Source organism: Mus musculus, chromosome 14, assembly GCF_000001635.26.
Source record: "Mus musculus strain C57BL/6J chromosome 14, GRCm38.p6 C57BL/6J".
Lineage (NCBI taxonomy): Eukaryota > Metazoa > Chordata > Mammalia > Rodentia > Muridae > Mus > Mus musculus.
In genome coordinates, this window is record NC_000080.6 from 7,375,410 (window position 1) to 7,399,918 (window position 24,509).

General features: G+C 43.4%; 1 protein-coding gene and 2 long non-coding RNA genes across 3 annotated transcripts in view; 1 reads left to right on the forward strand and 2 right to left on the reverse strand.

Moving 5' to 3' along the window:
• Positions 1 to 6,510, reverse strand: 4930521O11Rik (RIKEN cDNA 4930521O11 gene). Its single transcript, NR_152169.1, has 3 exons — positions 5,415 to 6,510; positions 4,789 to 4,962; positions 1 to 414 (listed from the first exon to the last, which is right to left on the reverse strand). It is a non-coding gene; the product is annotated as an RIKEN cDNA 4930521O11 gene (long non-coding RNA).
• Positions 2,655 to 24,163, forward strand: Gm41090. Its single transcript, XR_001781391.2, has 6 exons — positions 2,655 to 2,906; positions 3,636 to 3,796; positions 17,062 to 17,202; positions 17,734 to 17,868; positions 20,755 to 20,991; positions 22,478 to 24,163. It is a non-coding gene; the product is annotated as a predicted gene, 41090 (long non-coding RNA).
• The window catches only part of LOC115485924, a 27,816-nt gene continuing 12,356 nt past the window's right edge, over positions 9,050 to 24,509 (reverse strand). Inside the window, exon 3 of the transcript XR_001781363.2 lies at positions 9,050 to 9,077. The gene's annotated coding sequence lies outside the window, so the exon portion shown is untranslated. The remainder of the gene's footprint in view (positions 9,078 to 24,509) is intronic.

Genomic DNA, 24,509 nt, shown 5'->3' on the forward strand with positions numbered 1-24,509 from the left:
GACATGACATCATGACTGATAACCTTTAGTGCACAGGCAACTTCACATATGCGGAGGCCATGACAACCTGTCAGGGTGTATTTCTTTGCTTGATGGCTCCTATGGATTCTGAGGCATCAATTTGAAGATGGAGCTCAATTTCAGGATGTAATGAAGATGGAACTGTAGCTCTTCATTCCATGTCAGCTTGACAGGCGGTCTAGCTTCTATCTTCATAGACAGCTGTCTCTTTTGCAACTTCTCAGAGACATCAAGGCATCTGTCTGCTTACAATAGTTTCTCATTATTTCAGAGCCGATGGTTGTAGTCCAGTGGCTGTCTAGAGTCTCCCTCTCCTCACTCCTTGCTTTGAGTTTGGTGAGGTGAGCCGTGACCTGGATTTCAGCAGTTATCAGTCTGGGAAGATCAATGCTACTGTCAGAGTAGAGAATGAGAAAGTTCAGTTACTGTTCTTGCCACACAAGCTTGAAGACCTGGGTTTGAGCCTCACCCCAGATGTGACGGTGTGCACTTGTGATTCTAGCACACAGGAGACAAGCAGATCCTTGGAGCTTACTGGTCAGCCACCCTGGCTAACAGAAGAGCTCCAGACCAATAAGAACCCACTTTACAAACAAAGCAGGGGCTAAGCGATGCCTTGGCTTTAGCACTAAGAATACTTGCTGCTCTTACAAGAGATCAGAGCTCAGTTCCCAGCACCCAGGTCAAGCAACCCACAGCTACCGGTGACTCCAGCTCTGGGAATTTGGCACCTTGTCTTGGTCCCTTTGGGTATCCACACTCATGTGGCACACACACATATACACACACACACACATCCATAAATCTAAAACTGTGTTTTTCAAATGATGACATTCTTTCTTCTGTAAAGTTATTTCTGTCCTGGAGACATGTCAGTTGACAAGTCACAAGTACAGTGACAAGAGCTTGGCCTTCCACCTTCAAATGCTTTAATGTCTATTTTCTGCTACTCAGGATATTCTTCTCCATGGATATAGTGTAATGATCAGAGTCAATAGTGGTACACATTTCCATTCTAATAGTGAGACCCCATTTAAATGTGAAAAATGACCCCAATCATAATTTCTTTAGCAAAAGGACCTGATTGAAAATCCTGTCTTGCACTTAGCTGTCCTGTGTGACACAGCTTCTCTCGAGACCTTGACACATTTTTAAGATTGTGGTACATTTATTTTATGCAAGGTCACTCAGTTTGGGCTCATCTGACATTTCTTTCCTTTCACTATGTGGTCCTTGCGGATCAAACTCAGGGCGTGAGGCATGGCAACAAAGATATTTACCCACTGAACGTTTTGCTGTCCCCCTTATCTGATATTTTGTTCTGATTAAATTCTAGTTAGAAAACCTTGACCACATAGAGTGTTGCTTTGTTGCCCAGCTCCAAGTGGGACTTGATTTTGAGTTGCCACTTACTATTGACATTAACTTTGATTATTGACTAAGGTGACATCCTCACAGTTTCTCCATGAGAAGTAATTCTTTTTCCCTTTGCAGTTCTTCAGTATCTTGAAATTTGGGAAAGGTAGATCAAGATTGTGTGACTCTTTTCTTACTCATAAAACATCCTGGTTTGTTTGTTTGTTCTTAATATATTTAATTATGTTGCTATGGACTCAGGTGTCCCCACTTAATCAATAGTTTATAATCTTGGTTAATTTATTATTTATTTTACATGTACAGGTATTTTGCCTGCATGTCTTTCTGTACACCATGTGTGTGCCTGGCACTCATGGAGGGCAGAGAGGATACCAGATCCTCTATAAGCAGCACTGTGGGTTCTGGGAATTGAACCCAGGTCTGCAGGAAGAACAGCCATGCTTTTAACCACTCGACCATTTCTCTCTCCAGCTCCTGTCATCTGTTATTTTGATCTTAAATTAGCACAGGCTAAAAGCTGGTTACTCTGTCCTTTGGGTGTGAATCCCTCATTCCTTTGAGCATTTGCCTAGTTTGGAGTAAAAGCAGGTTCTCCTCTTATTTCTTTCTCAGCCCTGAAGTCATCCTTTCCTCCAGGGAGCCCTGGTTCCTTAGAGAATGGTATTTAAGAACCAAGATCTGGCTGTGCAATATGGTCATTGCTCACAGGTCCTCTCCCTGAACAGAGCTAGAAAATGCATGTACATGTTCACATATACACATACAGATATAAATTCACACACATACAGACATAGTTAAAAAAAAACAGAGGTGAAGTATATGTGAATATAACCACACATTTATGCCCAAACCACCAAGTCCTATTCTATACTGTAGGGTTAGTATCATTTTTTTTTTCATCTCCACATTTATAACCTCCCCCATCTCCCTTCATCCCTTTCCCCTGCATGGAACTGAGTTTCCACTCCACACCTTCCCTTCTCTACAGAAGATGTCTTGCACATCCTTCGTATCTCTCTTGATCATATTTTCTTTTTCCTCTGTGTTTTTTTGATCATATAGAGAATATTTGTAATAGCTTCTTTGGAAAAATCCCTATCCACAAATTCTATTCTTATTAGGTTAGCCTGGGCAACATAAGATGACCCTTTCTCACAAATAAATGTTTGCCCTTCAGTCGGGCAGTGTATGTAACACAGTTTGAAAACATTCCATTACTATCCATTATTAATTGTGACATCACCAGTAGTCCCTTTCGGGGACAATCTCTTGTGTTCAGGAGAACCCTAGAATCACCTGTGATGTCACCAGTGTTGTGGTGACACCAGCAGCCTATGGAGAATCCCTTTAGAGCCTATTAGTTTTGCAAGCAGGCATGTTGTTCAGGCTGCTTAGGCTATTTTGAAGTGAGAATGGAAAACAAGGAGAGGCCATATCAAGACAGAAGAAGGCTGACCTTCTATCATGCTGTAGAACAACAAGAAAGAAATGGTCCTGGGGAAGGTCCAGTGAGTCCTGGGCAGGGTTTGGGGAGCTTTCTGGAGGAGGATAGCTTATGCTGGTCCTTCCAGGAGTAGGACTTATGATTTGGAACCTCAGTCTTCCTAAATGGCAGACCCAGACTCAATAATTTCTGCAGATCAATTTGGCAGAGAGCTGGGAATTGACATGTGTCAATCTGCTTTCCTCAGAGCTCTTTACTTTCATACTGAGTGGGCCTGGAGGAGTCTCTGTGAGAATAACAGAGTGTTGCTGTCAGGATAGTGTTGAAGCACTTCATCCTAAGCATATTCTGTAGGATACATGAGTATGTGATGCCAAGAGCAAAGAGGAATACTCTCCTGGTCATGTCAGACAGACCTCACATTCTCAGACACTTTGGTCTTGAACAAACATGATTAGGGCTTGGGTGCTAATCAGTATGGATTCCAAGAATTCCCTGCATCACATCAAACATGAGCTAACAATGTCCTTCAATTCTTCTTGCCTGGGCCAGCTGATACATTTCAGAGCCAGGGAGATGGCAGTAGGGTGTGAGGCATATGTCTACCTATGGTGCTTGGGAACAGGGACATAGCTGAGGAGCCCAGCTTGAAGATAACTTTCCTGCTCTTTCAGGGATTCATTAGTGTCTCTAGCAACACTTCTTCCTCAGATTTCTATTTGGGACTAAGCATGGTTTCTCCTGGCCCTGTGCCATCATCTATGCAAGTTTACTAGTGTTTATCTACCTACAGGATCTACTGGAAGGCATCATCCCAACCCTCCACCATCTCTAAGGAGGAGGAGAGGTTGAAGAGGTTGGAGAATCTGACATTCTCCAGAAGATGACAAATGGGAGGGATGAACTCTGGGGAATCCTGGCCCATTACACTAACAAGGATTTGAACAACAACAGGTAGTCATTATGCCCAGTTCTTTGCTATCTTGGGCCCTCTCTGTTAACCCAAGATTTCCTCACATCACAGGAGGCTACAACTCCAGAGTGTTCTCATGCCCAAAATCATTTTCCTGATTACATCTTAGATACAGAACTTGAAGTTCAGATAGGAGTGAGATGGGGTCACAGGCTCTTTTGATTCCCCCAAAAGTAAACCAGAGCCTGTGGCCTGAATCACAGTCTGGGAATAAGGGTAGAAGTGTGTGAGCTCTCATCCTGCATTTTAAGAAGCCTGGACATGTGTTGGCTTATGGAAATTACTAGGTGCTGTGTGCTTATGGCAAATCACTTTTGTAACTGACCTGGAGGTACTTTGGTTCTAATTGGTCCTGTCAACAGCTGAAGAGTTCTGGTCCCACGTGCTGCCTCTCAGTGTGACAGGATTTCTGCAGGTCACTGCTTTTCTCTGATTTTGCTCATTGTACTCTGAATTGTATTTATTTGGCATTCTAAGTGTGTGTGTGTGTGTGTGTGTGTGTGTGTGTGTGTGTGTGTGTTTACCTTACAATCCATGGAGTCTCTGGCCTTGATTTGGCCTGAGGATTGGCCTGAATCAATTTTCAGGTCATGATAGTGATGAGGACAAGGAGCCTTCCATTTTAGCAGCACAGCACATGACCTCTGTGCTCACCTTGGGTGCACGTTGGAAACTCCTAGTATGTGTTTTTATAAAGCCTTTCACTGTAGATATTATGTCCTTTGGGGATTTATGTAGCAATAGAACCAAGGATTGACAATTCCTTGTCTAAAAACAGGAGAAGGGTCATCACAGGTTTAAGGTGGACCCAGGCCTGTGGCACAGGCTCCTGGAAAGTTCTTGGAGAGCTCATCTATTCCTTCAAGTCCCCTCAGGGAGCTAAAGCAGGTCAGCTCTCTTCTTTTACTTCCCTAGCTCTACTGGCCCCAGGCCAAGAGTAATAATTTTAATAATCACCAAGAGGAACCAGTACCAAGGAGCAGGATGTGGCATATGTGGGCTGAGGTAGTCCACGATTCAGCTTGAACTGACATGATCCTTGTAGCCTCAGTTCAAGGGATTATTTGCTCCTTGGGCCATGCCATCCCACAGGATCAACTTTGAGGCCTTCATGCTCGAGATGCAACACCAACAGGTGATAGCCAACCTGCAGAAAATATTCCAGGACATCAGTGAGGCTTCTATGTGATGCTCCATGGCCAATATGAATTGTTGTCTGAGGCTGTCTGGGGGTCAGGGCTCATGATGGGAGGATGGTCCTTGGGAGGAGTGGGAGGAAGGTGCTGCCTGGGAGTCACAATTTTTTGTTTGTGGCTCAGCATCAGGCACTGCCACCTCCTGAGTGAATCTAACCACCTTCAGCACAAAGTCAGGAGAACAGGCAGCTGCTAGGGGAGCAGATTGCATTGGAAAAATGCTCCAAAGAAACAAAGAGGCTGTGTAAAGAAGGCAGCCTGAATATCTATGACCTATGTACCAAGCAGCAGCAGGTAGGATGAATGAAGCATCAGGGGCAGGTTGCAGTCATATCTAAGCATAAACACAGTCAAGCCTAGGCCACCATCCTGCACCTTATCCAAGATCTCTCCTATGGCTCACCCAGTAGTTCATTTCTGTGATCATTTACAAGACTTTCTGTGGTGTTAGCCTCTTGCAAGAAGCTGAAGGATAGTCCAGGTCACCTTGGGCACGGAGTCGGTGAACACCCCAAGATCCCCTAGAGGACTCTCCACACGATCTTAGGACCACTGGTGAGTGGAACACAACTTCTGTTCCGATCCAATCGCCTGGGACCTGAGAAAGCATTAGAGAAGCAGGAAACCCGGCCTGACCAGGGTCACAAGTCCCTTCCAGTAGGTGCCAGGACTTGGTCACCTGGGCGCAGAGTTGGCAGACACCCCCAAGGTCCCTAGAAGACAGACTCTGAGAAAGGACCCCGTTTTGGGCTCCAGACATCTGGACACCTTCCCTGACAGAGGAGAGGTGTCCGCCCTGCCCTGGAGGGCTTTGCTGGAGCACCTGGGGGAGCCATCTTGGTTCCCGGATCCCTCTGAGACTAGTCTGTGCAGATGAGAGTGTGAACTACAGAAGCAACACAGCTTCTGGAACAAGTCCTGTTTCCGGCCTTCATCTTCTGCCAAGAGGGAGGTCTGAATGCCAGATATCTGTGCACCTTCCCTGTAAGAGGAGAGCTTGCCTGCAGAGAGCGCTATGACCACTGAAACTCAGAGGAGAGAATTAGTCTCCCAGGTGTGCTGATAGAGGATAAAAGAATCTCGAGAGGAACAATCTCCAACCAGAGACAACTATAACAACTAACTCCAGAGACTACCAGATGGCGAAAGGCAAACTTAAGAATCTTACTAACAGAAACCAAGACCACTCACCATCTTCAGAACCCAGCACTCTAACCTCGCCCAGTCCTGGGCACCACAACACACCCGAAAAGCTAGACCCAGATTTAAAAGCATATCTCATGATGATGGTAGAGGACATCAAGAAGGACTTTAATAACTCACTTAAAGAAATACAGGAGAACACTGCTAAAGAGTTACAAGTCCTGAAAGAAAAAGAGGAAAACACATCCAAACAGGTGATGGAAATGAACAAAACCATACTAGACCAAAAAAAGGGAAGTGAACACAATAAAGAAAACCCAAGGAGAGGCAAAGTTGGAGATAGAAACCCTAGGAAAGAAATCTGGAACCATAGATGCGAGCATCAGCAACGGAATACAAGAGATGGAAGAGAGAATCTCAGGTGCAGAAGATTCTATAGAGAACATCAGCACAACAAAGACAATGCAAAATGCAAAAAGATCCTAACTTAAAACATCCAGGAAATTCAGGACACAATGAGAAGACCAAACCTACAGATAATAGGAGTAGATGAGAATGAAGGTTTTCAACTTAAAGGACCAGCAAATATCTTCAACAAAATTATAGAAGAAAACTTCCCAAACCTAAAGAAAGAGATGCCCAAATAGACTGGACCAGAAAAGAAATTCCTCCCGACACATAATAATCAGAACAGAAAATGCACTAAATATAAAATATTAAAAGCAGTAAGGGAAAAAGGTCAAGTAACATATAAAGGCAGGCCTATCAGAATTCCACCAGAGAACTCCTAAACCTGATAACCAGCTTCAGTGAAGTAGCTGGATATAAAATTAACTCAAGCAAGTCAATTGCCTTTCTCTACACAAAGGATAAACAGGCTGAGAAAGAAAATAGGGAAACAACACCCTTCTCAATAGTCACAAATAATATAAAATAACTTGGTGTGACTCTAACTAAGGAAGTAAAAGATCTGTATGATAAGAACTTCAAGTCTCAGAAGAAAGAAATTAAAGAAGATCTCAGAAGTTGGAAAGATCTCCCATGCTCATGGGTTGGCAGGATCAATATAGTAAAAATGGCTATCTTGCCAAAAGCAATCTACAGATTCCATGCAATCCCCATCAAAATTCCAACTCAATTCTTCAATGAATTAGAAAGGGCAATCTGCAAATTCATCTGGAATAACAAAAAAACTAGGATAGCAAAAACTCTTCTCAAGGATAAAAGAACCTCTGGTGGAATCACCATGCCTGACCTAAAGCTGTACTACAGAGTAATTGTAATAAAAACTGCATGTTACTGGTATAGCAACAGACAAGTAGACCAATGGAATAGAATTGAAGACCCAGAACTGAACCCACACACCTATGGTCACTTGATCTTTGACAAGGGAGCTAAAACCATCCAGTGGAAAAAAGACAGCATTTTCAACAATTGGTGCTGGCACAACTGGCGGTTAACATGTAGAAGAATGCAAATTGATCCATTCCTAACTCCTTTTACTAAGGTCAAATCTAAGTGGATCAAGGAACTCCACATAAAACCAGAGACAGTGAAACTTATAGAGGAGAAAGTGGGGAAAAGCCTTGAAGATATGGGCACAGGGGGAAAATTCCTGAATAGAACAGCAATTGCTTGTGCTGTAAGATTGAGAATCAACAAATGGGAACTCATAAAATTGCAAAGCTTCTGTAAGGCAAAAGATGCCGTCAAGAAGACAAAAAGGCTACCAACAGATTGGGAAAGGATCTTTACCTATCCTAAATCAGATAGGGAACTAATAACCAATATATATAAACAACACAAGAAGGTGGACTCCAGAAAATCAATGGAGGAGCTAGAGAAAGTATCCAGGAGCTAAAGAGATCTGCAACCCTGTAGTTGCAACAACATTATGAACTTACCAGTACCCCGGAGTTCTTGACTCTAGCTACATATGTATCAAAAGATGGCCTAGTCGGCCATCACTGGAAAGAGAGGCCCATCGGACACACAAACTTTATATGCCCCAGTACATGGGAACGCCAAGGCCAAAAAAAAGAGAAAGGGTGGGTAGGGAAGTGGGGGGAGGGTATGGGGGACTTTTGGAATAGCATTGGAAATGTCATTGAGGAAAATACGTAATAAATAAATTTAAAAAAAAAGTGGGGCTCAGAGCTAAAGAAAGAATTCTCACCTGACAAATACCAAATGGCAGAGAAGCACCTGAAAAAATGTTCAGCATCCTTAATCATCAGAAAATGCAAATCAAACAACCCTAAGATTCCACCTCACACCAGTCAGAATGGCTAAGATCAAAAATTCAGGTGACAGCAGATGCTGGCTGGAATGTGGAGAAAGAGGAACACTCCTCCATTGTTGGTGGGATTGCAAGCTTGTACAACCACTCTGGAAATCAGTCTGGCGGTTCCTTAGAAAATTGGACATACTACTACTGGAGGATCCCGCAATACCTCTCCTGGGCATATATCCAGAAGATGGTCGAACTGGTAAGAAGGACACATGCTCCACTCTGTTCATAGCAGCCTTATTTATAATAGCCAGAAGCTGGAAAGAACCCAGATGCCCCTCAACAGAGGAATGGATACAGAAAATGTGGTACATTTACACAATGGAGTACTACACAGCTATTAAAAAGAATGAATTTATGAAATTCCTAGCCAAACGGATGGACCTGGAGGGCATCATACTGAGTGAGGTAACCCAATCACAAAAGAATTCACACAAGGAGAGGTTTGTGTCACAGGCGCCGGCGGGAACCTTCTTGGCTCCGGGACTCCGTGGAGGGCAGGTTGCACGGGAGACCGTGTGGAATACAGAGGCCAGCCGTTTCTGGGTCGGGTGAGAGTCGCAGAGCTTCTGGAGCGGCGCCACCTTCGTCTCCAGACAACCTGCCACCTTCCTGGCCAAAGCAGCACAGCTTCTGGGAAAGATCCTGTTTTGGGCCTTCACCCTCAGCCAGGAGGAGGTCCAAACACCAGATAACTGTACACCTTCCCCGAAAGAGGAGAGCTTGCCTGCAGAGACTGCTCTGACCACTGAAACTCAGAGGAGAGAGCTTGTCTCCCACGCCTGCTGATTGAGGGTAACAAAATCAACAGAGGAACAATCTCTTAACAAAGACAACTATAACAACTAACTCCAGAGATTGCCAGATGGCGAAAGGTAAACGTAAGAATCCTACTAACAGAAACCAGGACCACTCACCATCATCAGAACCCAGAACGCCCACTTCACCCAGTCCAGGACACCCTAACACACCTGAAAAGGTAGACCTGGATTTAAAAGCATATCTCATGATGATGGTAGAGGACATAAAGAAGGAATTCAATAACTCACTTAAAGAGATACAGGAGAACACTGCTAAAGAGTTACAAGTCCTTAAAGAAAAACAGGAAAACACTGCTAAAGAGTTAAAAGTCCTTAAAGAAAAACAGGAAAACACAACCAAACAGGTAGAAGTCCTTATAGAAAAACAGGAAAACACATCCAAACAGGTGATGGAAATGATCAAAACCATACTAGACCTAAAAAGGGAAGTAGACACAATAAAGAAAACCCAAAGTGAGGCAACGCTGGAGATAGAAACCCTAGGAAAGAAATCTGGAACCATAGATGCCAGCATCAGCAACAGAATACAAGAGATGGAAGAGAGAATCTCAGGTGCAGAAGACTCCATAGAGAACATCAGCACAACAATTAAAGAAAATGGAAAATGCAAAAAGATCCTAACTAAAAACATCCAGGAAATCCAGGACACAATGAGAAGACCAAACCTACGGATAATAGGAGTGGATGAGAATGAAGATTTTCAACTCAAAGGACCAGCAAACATCTTCAACAAAATTATTGAAGAAAACTTCCCAAATCTAAAGAAAGAGATGCCCATGAACATACAAGAAGCCTACAGAACTCCAAATAGACTGGACCAGAAAAGAAATTCCTCCCGACACATAATAATCAGAACATCAAATGCACTAAATAAAGATAGAATACTAAAAGCAGTAAGGGAAAAAGGTCAAGTAACATATAAAGGCAAGCCTATCAGAATTACACCAGATTTTTCACCAGAGACTATGAAAGCCAGAAAAGCCTGGACAGATGTTATACAGACACTAAGAGAACACAAATGCCAGCCCAGGCTACTATACCCAGCCAAACTCTCAATTACCATAGATGGAGAAACCAAAGTATTCCACGACAAAACTAAATTCACCCATTATCTCTCCATGAATCCAGCCCTTCAAAGGATAGTAACAGAAAAAAACCAATACAAGGACGGGAACCACGCCCTAGAAAAAACAAGAAGATAATCCCTCAACAAAACTAAAAGAAGACAGCCACAAGAACAGAATGCCAACTTTAACAACAAAAATAACAGGAAGCAACAATTACCTTTCCTTAATATCTCTTAATATCAATGGTCTCAATTCCCCAATAAAAAGACATAGACTAATAGACTGGCTACACAAACAGGACCCAACATTCTGCTGCTTACAGGAAACCCATCTCAGGGAAAAAGACAGACACTACCTCAGAGTGAAAGGCTGGAAAACAATTTTCCAAGCAAATGGTCTGAAGAAACAGGCTGGAGTAGCCATTCTAATATCGGATAAAATCGAATTCCAACCCAAAGTTATCAAAAAAGAAAAGGAAGGACACTTCATACTCATCAAAGGTAAAATCCTCCAAGAGGAACTCTCAATTCTGAATATCTACGCTCTAAATGCAAGGGCAGCCACATTCATTAAAGACACTTTAGTAAAGCTCAAAGCACACATTGCACCTAACACAATAATAGTGGGAGACTTCAACACACCACTTTCATCAATGGAGAGATCATGGAAACAGAAACTAAACAGGGACACAGTGAAACTAACAGAAGTTATGAAACAAATGGACCTGACAGATATCTACAGAATATTTTATCCTAAAACAAAAGGATATACCTTCTTCTCAGCACCTCACGGGACCTTCTCCAAAATTGACCATATAATTGGTCACAAAATAGGCCTCAACAGATACAAAAATATTGAAATTGTCCCATGTATCCTATCAGACCACCATGGCCTAAGACTGATCTTCAATAACAACATAAATAATGGAAAGCCAACATTCACATGTAAACTGAACAACACTCTTCTCAATGATACCTTGGTCAAGGAAGGAATAAAGAAAGAAATTAAAGACTTTTTAGAGTTTAATGAAAATGAAGCCACAACGTACCCAAACCTTTGGGACACAATGAAAGCATTTCTAAGAGGGAAACTCATAGCTCTGAGTGCCTCCAAGATGAAACGGGAGAGAGCACATACTAGCAGCTTGACAACACATCTAAAAGCTCTAGAAAAAAAGGAAGCAAATTCACCCAAGAGGAGTAGACGGCAGGAAATAATCAAACTCAGGGGTGAAATAAACCAAGTGGAAACAAGAAGAACTATTCAAAGCATTAACCAAACGAAGAGTTGGTTCTTTGAGAAAATCAACAAGATAGATAAACCCTTAGCTAGACTCACTAAAGGGCACAGGGACAAAATCCTAATCAACAAAATCAGAAATGAAAAGGGAGACATAACAACAGATCCTGAAGAAATCCAAAACACCATCAGATCCTTCTACAAAAGGCTATACTCAACAAAACTGGAAAACCTGGACGAAATGGACAAATTTCTGGACAGATACCTGGTACCAAAGTTGAATCAGGATCAAGTTGACCTTCTAAACAGTCCCATATCCCCTAAAGAAATAGAAGCAGTTATTAATAGTCTCCCAGCCAAAAAAAGCCCAGGACCAGACGGGTTTAGTGCAGAGTTCTATCAGATCTTCAAAGAAGATCTAATTCCAGTTCTGCACAAACTATTTCACAAGATAGAAGTAGAAGGTACTCTACCCAACTCATTTTATGAAGCCACTATTACTCTGATACCTAAACCACAGAAAGATCCAAAAAAGATAGAGAACTTCAGACCAATTTCTCTTATGAATATCGATGCAAAAATCCTTAATAAAATTCTCGCTAACCGAATCCAAGAACACATTAAAGCAATCATCCATCCTGACCAAGTAGGTTTTATTCCAGGGATGCGGGGATGGTTTAATATATGAAAATCCATCAATGTAATCCATTATATAAACAAACTCAAAGACAAAAACCACATGATCATCTCGTTAGATGCAGAAAAAGCATTTGACAAGATCCAACACACATTCGTGATAAAAGTTTTGGAAAGATCAGGAATTCAAGGCCCATACCTAAACATAATAAAAGCAATCTACAGCAAACCAGTAGCCAACATCAAAGTAAATGGAGAGAAGCTGGAAGCAATCCCACTAAAATCAGGGACTAGACAAGGCTGCCCACTTTCTCCCTACCTTTTCAACATAGTACTTGAAGTATTAGCCAGAGCAGTTCGACAACAAAATGACATCAAGGGGATACAAATTGGAAAAAATGAACTCAAAATATCACTTTTTGCAGATGATATGATAGTATATATAAGTGACCCTAAAAATTCCACCAGAGAACTCCTAAACCTGATAAACAGCTTCGGTGAAGTAGCTGGATATAAAATTAACTCAAACAAGTCAATGGCCTTTCTCTACACAAAGAATAAACAGGCTGAGAAAGAAATTAGGGAAACAACACCCTTTTCAATAGTCACAAATAATATAAAATATCTTGGCGTGACTCTAACTAAGAAAGTGAAAGATCTGTATGATAAAAATTTCAAGTCTCTGAAGAAAGAAATTAAAGAAGATCTCAGAAGATGGAAAGATCTCCCATGCTCATGGATTGGCAGGATCAACATTGTAAAAATGGCTATCTTGCCAAAAGCAATCTACAGATTCAAAGCAATCCCCATCAAAATTCCAACACAATTCTTCAACGAATTAGAAGGAGCAATTTGCAAATTCGTCTGGAATAACAAAAAACCTAGGATAGCAAAAACTCTTCTCAAGGATAAAAGAACCTCTGGTGGAATCACCATGCCTGACCTAAAGCTTTACTACTGAGCAATTGTGATAAAAACTGCATGGTACTGGTATAGAGACAGACAAGTAGACAAATGGAATAGAATTGAAGACCCAGAAATGAACCCACACACCTATGGTCACTTGATCTTCGACAAGGGAGCTAAAACCATCCAGTGGAAGAAAGACAGCATTTTCAACAATTGGTGCTGGCACAACTGGTTGTTATCGTGTAGAAGAATGCGAATTGATCCATACCTATCTCCTTGTACTGAGGTCAAATCTAAGTGGATCAAGGAACTTCACATAAAACCAGAGACACTGAAACTTATAGAGGAGAAAGTGGGGAAAAGCCTTGAAGATATGGGCACAGGGGAAAAATTCCTGAACAGAACAGCAATGGCTTGTGCTGTAAGATCAAGAATTGACAAATGGGACCTAATGAAACTCCAAAGTTTCTTCAAGGCAAAAGACACCGTCAATAAGACAAAAAGACCACCAACAGATTGGGAAAGGATCTTTACCTATCCTAAATCAGATAGGGGACTAATATCCAACATATATAAAGAACTCAAGAAGGTGGACTTTAGAAAATCAAAAAACCCCATTAAAAAATGGGGCTCAGAACTGAACAAAGAATTCTCACCTGAGGAATACCGAATGGCAGAGAAGCACCTGAAAAAATGTTCAACATCCTTAATCATCAGGGAAATGCAAATCAAAACAACCCTGAGATTCCACCTCACACCAGTCAGAATGGCTAAGATCAAAAATTCAGGTGACAGCAGATGCTGGTGTGGATGTAGAGAAAGAGGGACACTCCTCCATTGTTGGTGGGATTGCAGGCTTGTACAACCACTCTGGAAATCAGTCTGGCGGTTCCTCAGAAAACTGGATATAGTACTACCGGAGGATCCAGCAATACCTTTCCTGGGCATATATCAAGAAGATGCCCCAACTGGTAAGAAGGACACATGCTCCACTCTGTTCATAGCATCCTTATTTATAATAACCAGAAGCTGGAAGGAACCCAGATGCCCCTCAACAGAGGAATGGATACAGAAAATGTGGTACATCTACACAATGGAGTACTACTCAGCTATTAAAAAGAATGAATTTATGAAATTCCTAGCCAAATGGATGGACCTGGAGGGCATCATCCTGAGTGAGGTAACACATTCACAAAGGAACTCACACAATATGTACTCACTGATAAGTGGATATTAGCCCAAAACCTAGGATATCCAAGATATAAGATACAATTTCCTAAACACATGAAACTCAAGAAAAATGAAGACTGAAATGTGGACACTATGCCCATCCTTATAAGTGGGAACAAAACACCCTTGGAAGGAGGTACAGAGACAAAGTTTGGAGCTGAGATAAAAAGATGGACCATGTAGAGACTGCCATATCCGGGGATCCATCTCATAATCAGGTTCCAAATGCTGACACCATTGCATACACTAGCAAGATTATGCTGAAATGACCCTGATATAGCTGTCTCTTGTCAGAGTATGCCTGGGCGTAGCAAACATAGAAGTGGATGCTCACAGTCGGCTATTGGATGGATCACATGGCCCCCAATGAAGGAGCTAGAGAAAGTACCCAAGAAGCTAAAGGGATCTGCAACCCTATAGGTGGAACAACATTATGAACTAACCAGTACCCCGGAGCTCTTGACTCTAGCTGCATATTTATCAAAAGATGTCCTAGGCAGCCATCACTGGAAAGAGAGGCCCATTGGACAAGCAAACTTTATATGCCCCAGTACAGGGGGACGCCAGGGCCAAAAAAGGGGAGTGGGTGGGTAGGGGAGTGGGGGTGGGTGGCTATGGGGGACTTTTGGTATAGCATTGGAAATGTAAATGAGCTAAATACCTAATAAAAAATGGAAAAAAAAGGAATTCACACAATATGTACTCACTGATAAGTGGATATTAGCCCAGATACGTAGAATACCCAAAATACAAGATAACAATTTGTGAAACTCATGAAACTGAAGAAGAATGAAGACCAAAGTGTGGACACTTTGCCCCATCTTATAATTGGGAACAAACACCCATGGAAGGAGTTACAGAGACAAAGTTTGGAGCTGAGATGACAGGACGGACCATCTAGACACTGCCATATCTGGGGATCCATCCCATAATCAGCCCCCAAACGCTGACACCATTGCATATACTAGCAAGATTTTGCTGAAAGGACCGTGATATAGCTGTCTCTTGTGAGACTATGCCGGGCCTAACAAACACAGAAGTGGATGCTCACAGTCAGCTATTGGATGGATCACAGGGCCACCAATGGAGGAGCTAGAGAAAGTACCCAAGGAGCTAAAGGGATCTGCAACCCTATAGGTGGAACAACAATATGAACTAACCAGTACCTCCCAGAGCTCTTTTCTCTAGCTGCATATGTATCAGAAGATAGCCTAGTTGGCCATCACTGGAAAGAGAGGCCCATTGGTCTTGCAAACTTTCTATGCCTCAGTACAGGGGAACGCCAGGGCCAAGAAGTGGGACTCTCACACACACCTCCTATTCTTTACATTTAAAGTTGTCATATCCACTACCCCACCCCCAAAAATGGTGAGATTAGTGTACTGTCCTAAAACCACCAATTTACTTCCACTAAATTGATTAATTAAATGATCACGTACCGTGTTATTTCAACCAAATGAAACTGTCTACACTTTGCCAACTTTGAACTGCTGAAAGCAATTTGGCACAGCTCATTTGAATGGCCTACTGTCACTAAAAAGAAGGAAGTAAATATACAGAAGACCATTTGGGAACAGTCCTAGTAGCAGTTTTTAAACAGAATATATAAACATTGTGTGTGTGTGTATAAATATCTACAAATATAAAAATAGACAGTGATATTTTCTAAATGTCTATTTTTTGAGAGAGGGTCTCACTATGTCACCCAGGTTAGACTTGATCTTTAGGCAATCCTCCTGCATCAGTTTCCCTGGGGCTGGAGCTACAGGTATATACCATGATATTTGGTTATCTTAAAAAATGTATAAATGCATATATATATATATATATACATATATATATATATATATACATATACATATATGTGTGTGTGTTTATATATGTATGTGTTTATATATGTATTTGTTTATATATATATATATATATATATATATATATATATATATATATATATATATTCTTACATGTATGTTGTACATAAAAATTATATAACATAGAGATTTTCTGGAAGCACCCCAGAAAACATCACTTATGACTGCCTTTGAGAGGAAACCAGAGATCACTGGAAGACAGGATTTGTCTCATGGCTAGAATCCTTTCCCTGTAGTCTCTTGTATTGTTAGTATATGTGGGTTTGAATATGCTTGGCTCAGGGAGTGGCAACTATTGATGAGGTCAAGGTCAGCTGTCTTCTTATTATTCTTTTTTTTTTTTTTTGAGACAGGTTTCTCTGTGTAGCCCTGGCTTTCCTGGAGCTCACTCTGTAGACCAGGTAGCCTCAAACTCAGAAATCCACCTGCCTCTGCCTCCCAAGTGCTGGGATTAAAGGCATGCACCACCATGACCTGCAGCCGACTTCTTTAGTCACTTTGCTCTTTAAGTTTTGGACAAGGTTGATCCTTAAACCTGAATCTTTGATTGGCTTGGCCAATAGCTCAAGGGGATCCTCCTGTGTCTGCCTCCCCAGCACCTGTCTTTTATCAAATGTGGTAGAGGGGTCTGAATAAGAATGACTGCCCCCACCCCTGGCCCCTCCCTACCCCCACTCCACACAAGCATGCCCCCAGTCTATGGAATGTAAACACTTGGCCCTCAGTCAGTGACATTGTTTGGGAAGGATTAGGAGTTCCTCTTTGAAGGAAGTACCTCACTGTGGGGGCAGGGTCTCGGAGTTTAAAGCTTCACACTGCTCTCAGTTGGCTCTCTCTGTTCCAGGACTTCAGTGCATCATGCTACAGCTTCCTGCTTCTACTGCTATACCTGCCTCATGCAACCATGCCTCCCTCCCAGGAAGACCTCTTATGCTTCTGGAAGTAAAAGCTCCAAAACAATCTTCTATAAGCTCTGCTGGTCAAGGTATTTTTATCACAGCAACATAAAGGCAACAAAGACACATGAGTACTGGGGATGTGATTCAGTTCCTCCACTTGCACAGCAAGCACCTTACAGACTGAGTCCTTGCTCCTCCCCTCAAATATTTTCAAGTTCTATGAACAACACACTCACCTGTGGGCCATACACCTACTCACACTACTCGATCAGGAGCACATTTACACATCTATATGTAAGCATGTAGTATGTATAAGTGTGTGAATGCAGAACTAAATGCACTAATAGTAATCCTAACCCATCATACTTAGAGTGTCTTGATGTATCTTCAGGATGACTGAGAAAACACTGTTAGTGTGGCCTCAAAACCAACTAAGCCTTAGCCAAATCTGGAGCCTGCGCCTCTATTCAAGCCTCTCTCACCTTATACTCCTAGGGAGAAGATGAGGAAATATCTTCATTTTTCTAAGGGTGCTTCTCTTCTTACCTGGATAATTCCCAAAGACCAGGAACCCACTGTTAACTTTAGTAGCTCTACTTAAATTACTTCCTCCACAGATCTCAACTTCTCCCCTAAGAAGCAGTATGTAAGCTAAGTGCCACCATGATGGGCACCACAGCACGAGGTAGAGCCTGGACTGCCACCGTGAGAGATGGGCAACACCGCACAAGTTACAGCCTGGACTTCAGGAGGTAGGCCATGAGTCTGAGTCTTAGCAACTTAATACTTTGACATCAGATGTTTGTGCACAAAAATGTTTTCATATGAGCCAGTATAAAATGCAGATTTCCTGATATACTGATATGAATATCAGAAGCGGTATTCGAAAGCTTGATAATTAGCCATAATTGTGGCAAATGTTTGTCAGAAAGTCAAACAAAAAACCAAAAAAAAAAAAAAAAAACCAAACCAAAAAAAAACCCTTTAATCCCAGCACTAAGGAGTTAGAGGCAGGCAGATTTCTGAGTTCAAGGCCAGCCTGGTCTACAAAGTGAGTTCCAGGACAGCCACAGGTATACAGGGAAACCCTGTCTCGAAAAACAACAACAACAACAACAAAACATAAACAAAAACAAACAAACTAAAACATTTTCTTAGATTTATTGTAGCCTTCATAAACATGCTTTATCCAAAAATTAAACAATACAATCTTTCAAGTTCATTAAGCCCACAACTTAATAGTGCCCTCTATCAAATTTTTTGTTCAATCTTACTTCCTCAGTTCAATTTAAAACATCCCTAATTTTTTTCAAACGGCATAAATCTTACTAGCCGATATTGATATTAATAGGCATGGAATTTTGACCATTGCATATAAGTATATGATGTGCCATTTTCAAACCTAACATTTTTCTCTTTAACTCACTTTTTCAGGTATGTTTGTTTGTTTGGTTTGGTTTGTGTTGTTTTTTTGGAGACAGGGTTTCTCTGTATAGCCCTGGCTGTCCTGGAACTCACGTTGTAGACCAGTCCTGCCTCAAACTCAGAAATCTGCCTGCCTCTGCCTCACGAGTGCTGGGATTAAAGGCCTGTGCCAGCACTGCCCGGCCAGGGTTTTGGGTTTTTTATTTTTGTTTTGTTTTGTTTTGTTTTGTTTTGTTTTGTTTTGTTTTGTTTTGAATAAGTTTTCATAAGTTAAGAGTATAGGTAGCTTTAGTTTTCAAAAAAATCTAAATTCAGAAAAATTACAAATGCTATGAAATTCAAATCCGTCTTCATTAAATAGTAGTTCCAAGATGTCTGAGTAAACAAGGCTGAAGCAACCTTTGACTCTGGTAACTGAAGTTATCGTCATGTATATGAAAGGAGATTAAATAAAATAAAAGGTTTAAACTAAAAACGTCTGGGACTGAGACTGCAAAGAAAACAAGCCCGGGCATGCCCGAGTCCATCTTGAAGCTAGGTCACCGGGTCATAAAGATAAGGGAAGGAATGCAGGAACTGGTTCTGACTATCTTGGCTGACTCATTGACCATCTGGCAGCCCGGCGCCTCCTGCTCGCCCCCCTTTCTATAGACAGCATAGTTAAAAGCTGAAAGATTAACCAGATGCATTGACGACTCAGATAAGCCCCCGGCTTTAGAATTCTTATATGCCCTGGCCTGCACGTACTACTCTGCTGACTCATAATCATGTTGTTGATGTTTGAATGGGGCAATCACGTGTAATCGCGCTAATTCTTCCTAGCCCCTAACCCCTACCCTATAAAAACCCTGACTTTTTGAGTCTCAGGGTCGATTCCTCTGTCTCCTGAGTGAGATACGTATTGACCTGGAGCCCCACCATCAAAGCTGCCTCATGCTTTTGCAACAAGGTCTCTCATGTTTTTTTGGGTGACGCTGCATCCTGAGACTTGAGTGGGGGCTCCTTCTTGGGGGGGCATCTTACATTTGCGGGCTCGTCCGGGATTTGAGGGGTCCCCAAGAACTTGAAATACCACTTGGAGTTACGTTTTGTATGTGTGTGGTATGTTTGTGCGGCCACTGAGTCTGTGCCTTGTTTTTCGGAGTCTGGTGTTCTGGCAGCTGCCATTGAGGACTGTAAGGACCCACAGGCTGCGGTGGGGGATGCCCTAAGGCCTGTAGGCTGCACCCCTGGAAGACGTTCCAAGGGAGACCCTGGAGGGAGTGCCCAGGGTAAGGAACAGTCAGGAGGACCTGGCTGTTGCCTGGCAGAGTAAAGGAGAGAGAGTGTTCTTCCTGCCAGAGAAGGAGTGGATGCGGAATCCCACTCTGTCAGAGGTAGCGTGTGGCTTGTTGTATAAGTCCAGATGTGGACAAGTTTGTTTAGATGTCTTAGTGTGTTCTGTCTCTGTCATTGTGTTGTATTTATTCTTATTCTTCACTATGGGACAGACCGTGTCTACTCCTTTATCTTTGAATAAGGACCATTGGACGGACGTTAGTGCTAGAGGACGAAATTTGTCAGTAATAGTGAAGAAAAAGCCATGGATGACTTTCTGCTCCTCGGAATGGCCTGTTTTTGGAGTAGGTTGGCCACCGGATCATTTTACTTACCCACCATAAGGGCTATGAAGGCCATTGTTTTTCAGGAAGGGCCAGGGTCGCATCCAGAACAGCACCCATACATCACAGTATGGGAGGACTTGGCATGCTACCCACCCCCGTGGGTTCACCCATTCCTCCCACCTCTCTGCCCTGGCACCAAGATCCTAGCCATCTGAGAAAATGCTGAGAAAGAGAAACCAAAACCACCGCTCGGGGGAGATGATGAACACAGCACACCAGTGATGAAACTCCTCAAGATCTATCCAGAGATTGAAGAACCCCCTGAGTGGCCCGACACCCCTTAACCCCCACCGTATGCTCCCCAGCTCCAACCTTCAGCTTCCTCGGGACCTCTGCCTCAGGCCTGGGCAGGAGGAGAGGGTCCCTCCACAGGAACAAGGAGCTGGCGAGGAGTCACCCCTGAGGGGCCTGCTGATTCAACCGTGGCACTTCCACTCAGGGCTATTGGGGCTCCCCCTGCTGATCCGGATAGTCTGCAGCCCTTACAGTATTGGCCTTTTTCCTCTTCTGATCTCTATAATTGGAAAGCTAATCACCCTCCTTTTTCAGAGAACCCCGCAGGACTCATAGGGTTGGTCGAATCACTAATGTATTTGCACCAGCCGACCTGGGATGACTGCCAACAGCTTCTGTAGACCTTATTCACCACAGAGGAGAGAGAAAGGATTTTCCTCGAGGCTCAGAAAAACATCCGAGATGAGGTTGGGCAGCCTGTCCAACCTCCAGCCGAGATAGTTGAAGGATTCCCGCTAACCCAGCCCCGATGGGATTACAATACAGCACAAGGTAGGGAACGACTGTCCAATTATCACCGGGCCCTAGAGGTGGGTATCAGAGGTGCTGCTTGGCGGCCCATGAATCTGGCCAAGGTAGGAGAGGTTATGCAGTGAGCAACTGAGCACCCCTCAGTCTTCCTCGAAAGGCTCATGGAGGCTTACAGAAGATATATCCTATTTGATCCCACATCAGAGGGTCAAAGGGCCTGTGATTATGGCCTTCATTGGCCAGTCGGTTCCCCACATTAGAAAGAAGTTACAGCGAATTGAGGGCTTGCAGGATTATACCATAAGGGATGTAGTTAGAGCAGCAGAGAAAGTGTATCATAAGAGAGAAACAGAAGATGAAAACTTAGAGAGAGAAAAGAAAGAGAGAAAAGAGGATGAGGATAGGAGAGACAGGAGACAGGAAAAGGTTTTGACTAGGATACTGGCCACAGTAAGAGAAAGAGATAAAGGGAGAAGAGGTAGACAGTTAGGGAACCTGGGAGACAGAAGATACCAGGGACCAAGGAGACCCAGAGAAGGCAGACAGCACCTGGAGAGGAAGCAATGCGCGTATTGCAAGGAAATGGGCCACTGGATGAGTGACTGTCTGAAAAAGAAGCAAGAGGTGAAGGTGCTTTCTCTTGGAGAAGATGAAGACTCGGAGAAACAGGGCTCGGCCCCCCTCCCCAAGCCTAGGGTAACTTTAGAAGTTGAGGGGACCCCTGTGGACTTTCTAGTCGACACTGGGGCAGAATTTTCAGTACTCAAGACACCACTAGGAAAAGTGAAGAAAAACGAAAAAACCTTGGTGATCGGGACCATGGGACAAAAATCGTATCCATGGACCACATCCTGAATAGTAGACATAGGGCAAAAACAAGTAACTCATTCGTTTCTAGTCATTCCAGAGTGTCCTATGCCCTTATTGGGGAGAGACTTACTAACCAAGTTAAAAGCACAAATAACTTTTACCTCTCATCGACCAGAGGTATCCTGGGGAATGAAAGCACCCCAGACTCTAGAGCTAACTTTACAACTAGGAAAAGAATATCGACTCTACCAAAGTAAAGTGAAGCCCCCTGAGGGATTAAAGGACTGGTTGAATCGATACCCTAAGGTGTGGGCAGAGACAGGAGGAATGGGCATGGCAAAACAGGTTCCTCCTGTGGTGATTGAACTTAAGTCCGGGGCCACCCCTATAGGAGTCTGACAATATCCCATGAGCAAAGAAGCTCAAGAGGGTATACGCCCCCAAATCAACAAACTGCTCCAACAAGGGATTTTGGTCCCATGCAAATCCCCTTGGAACACTCCTCTACTTCCTGTAAAAAAAAAAAAAACTAGGGACCTGTGACCTGTGATCCAGTTCAGGATCTTAGAGAAGTCAACAAGAGGGTTCAAGACATACACCCCATGGTGCCAAATCCTTATAACCTCCTCAGCACCTTGTCACCTGGTTGGACGTGGTACACAGTCCTAGATCTCAAAGACGCTTTCTTCTGTTTGAGGTTACATCCCAACAGCCAGCCTTTGTTCGCTTTTGAATGGCGAGATTCTGAGAGTGGACAAGCTGGACAGCTCACATGGACGAGGTTGCCTCAGGGATTCAAGAACTCGCCCACCTTGTTTGATGAAGCCCTACACCGAGACCTTGCCCCCTTCCGAGCCAGTAACCCACAGGTGACTCTTCTGCAGTATGTAGATGACCTCCTACTAGCTGCAGAAACATGTGAGGACTGTGAAACTGGGACTCAAAACCTCCTGGTCGAGCTAGGTTAGCTGGGGTATCGGGTCTCTGCTAAAAAGGCTCAGTTATGCCGGACAGAAGTGACCTACTTAGGATATGTTCTGAGAGATGGACAACAGTGGCTCACAGAAGCCAGGAAACAAGCCGTTATGCAGATCCTGGCCCCAACCACTGCTAGCCAGGTAAGAGAGTTCCTGGGGACTGCTAGGTTTTATAGACTCTGGATTCCCAAATTTGCCACTCTGGCAGCCCCATTGTACCCATTAACCAAAGAAAAAGGAGAGTTCATCTGGACCAGAGAACATCAGCTAGTCTTTCAAACTCTCAAAAAGGCGCTACTGCAGCCTCCAGCATTGGCCCTGCCAGATGTGAGCAAGCCTTTTACCGTATACATTGATGAAAGAAATGGGGTGGCAAGGGGAGTCCTTACCCATGTTTTGGGGCCATGGAAGCACCCAGTAGCCTACTTATCAAAGAAGCTGGACCCTGTGGCCAGCGGATGGCCCTCCTGCCTGCAAGTGATAGCAGCCACGGCTGTGCTAGTAAGAGATGCTTACAAACTGACTATGGGCCAGAATGTTACCATAATGGCCCCGCACTCTCTTGAGAGCATTGTCAGGTAACCACTGGACCGCTGGATGACTAACGCCAGAATGACGCACTACCAGAGCCTATTGCTGACAGAGCAAGTAAGTTTTGAACCCCCAGCCAATCTCAACCCTGCTACTTTACTACCTGGGGTTGACGAGGCCCCTGCACATAAGTGTGAGGAAATACTGGCAGAAGAGACTGGAATCTGGCCAGACTTCACAGACCAACATTGGCCAGGGGAGATGACCTGGTTCACTGATGGAAGCAGCTTCATGGTAGAAGGTAAGCGGAGGGCTGGGGCAGCATTAGTGGATTAGTGGAAAGTCTGTCATATGGGCCAGCAGCCTGCCGGAGGGTACATCAGCTCAAAAAGCGGAACTTATCTCACTAATTCAAGCCTTAAGGCTGGCAGAAGGAAGGACTCTTAATGTCTATACCGTCAGCCGGTATGCTTTTGCCACGGCCCATGTTCACAAAGCAATATACCAACACCATGGACTGCTAATATCTGCCGGCAAGGATATCAAAAATAAAGAAGAAATTCTCAGCTTATTAGAAGCTGTCCATCTGTTCCATAGAGTGGCAATTATCCATTGCCCAGGACACCAGAAGGGAACGGGGCCCGCTGAAAAGGGAAACCAAATGGCAGACCAAGAAGCCAAAAAAGCAGCCCAAGGGCCAATGACTCTGGTGGCAAGAACCCAACAGCCCGCCAACGAGGAAATAACTAAAAGAACCCTCACAGATGAAGAGGGGCGAGATTACTTAGATAACATACACCATCTGACTCATTTAGGAACTAAAAAATTAATAAAATTGGTTAGTAAGTCCCCCTATTACATTCCTGGATTAAAAAGAATTGTAGAAGAGATAGTAAAAAACTGCCATGCTTGTGCACTTACCAACACCGGGTCTAGCAGGCTCCAGGAAGGAAAACGACTGTGACGAGACAGGCCTAGAGCCTACTGGGAAACCCGACTTCACTGAGGTGAAACCGGCTAAGTATGGAAATAAATATCTCTTAGTTTTCATAGACACCTTCTCAGGATGGGTCAAGGGGTTCCCCACCAAGAAGGAAAGAGCTATTGTAGTGGTCAAGAAGATACTTGAAGAAATCCTTCTCCGCTTTGGGATACCTAAGGTAATGGGGACAGACAACGGACCTGCCTTTGTCTCCCAGATAAGTCAGGGATTGGCCAGAC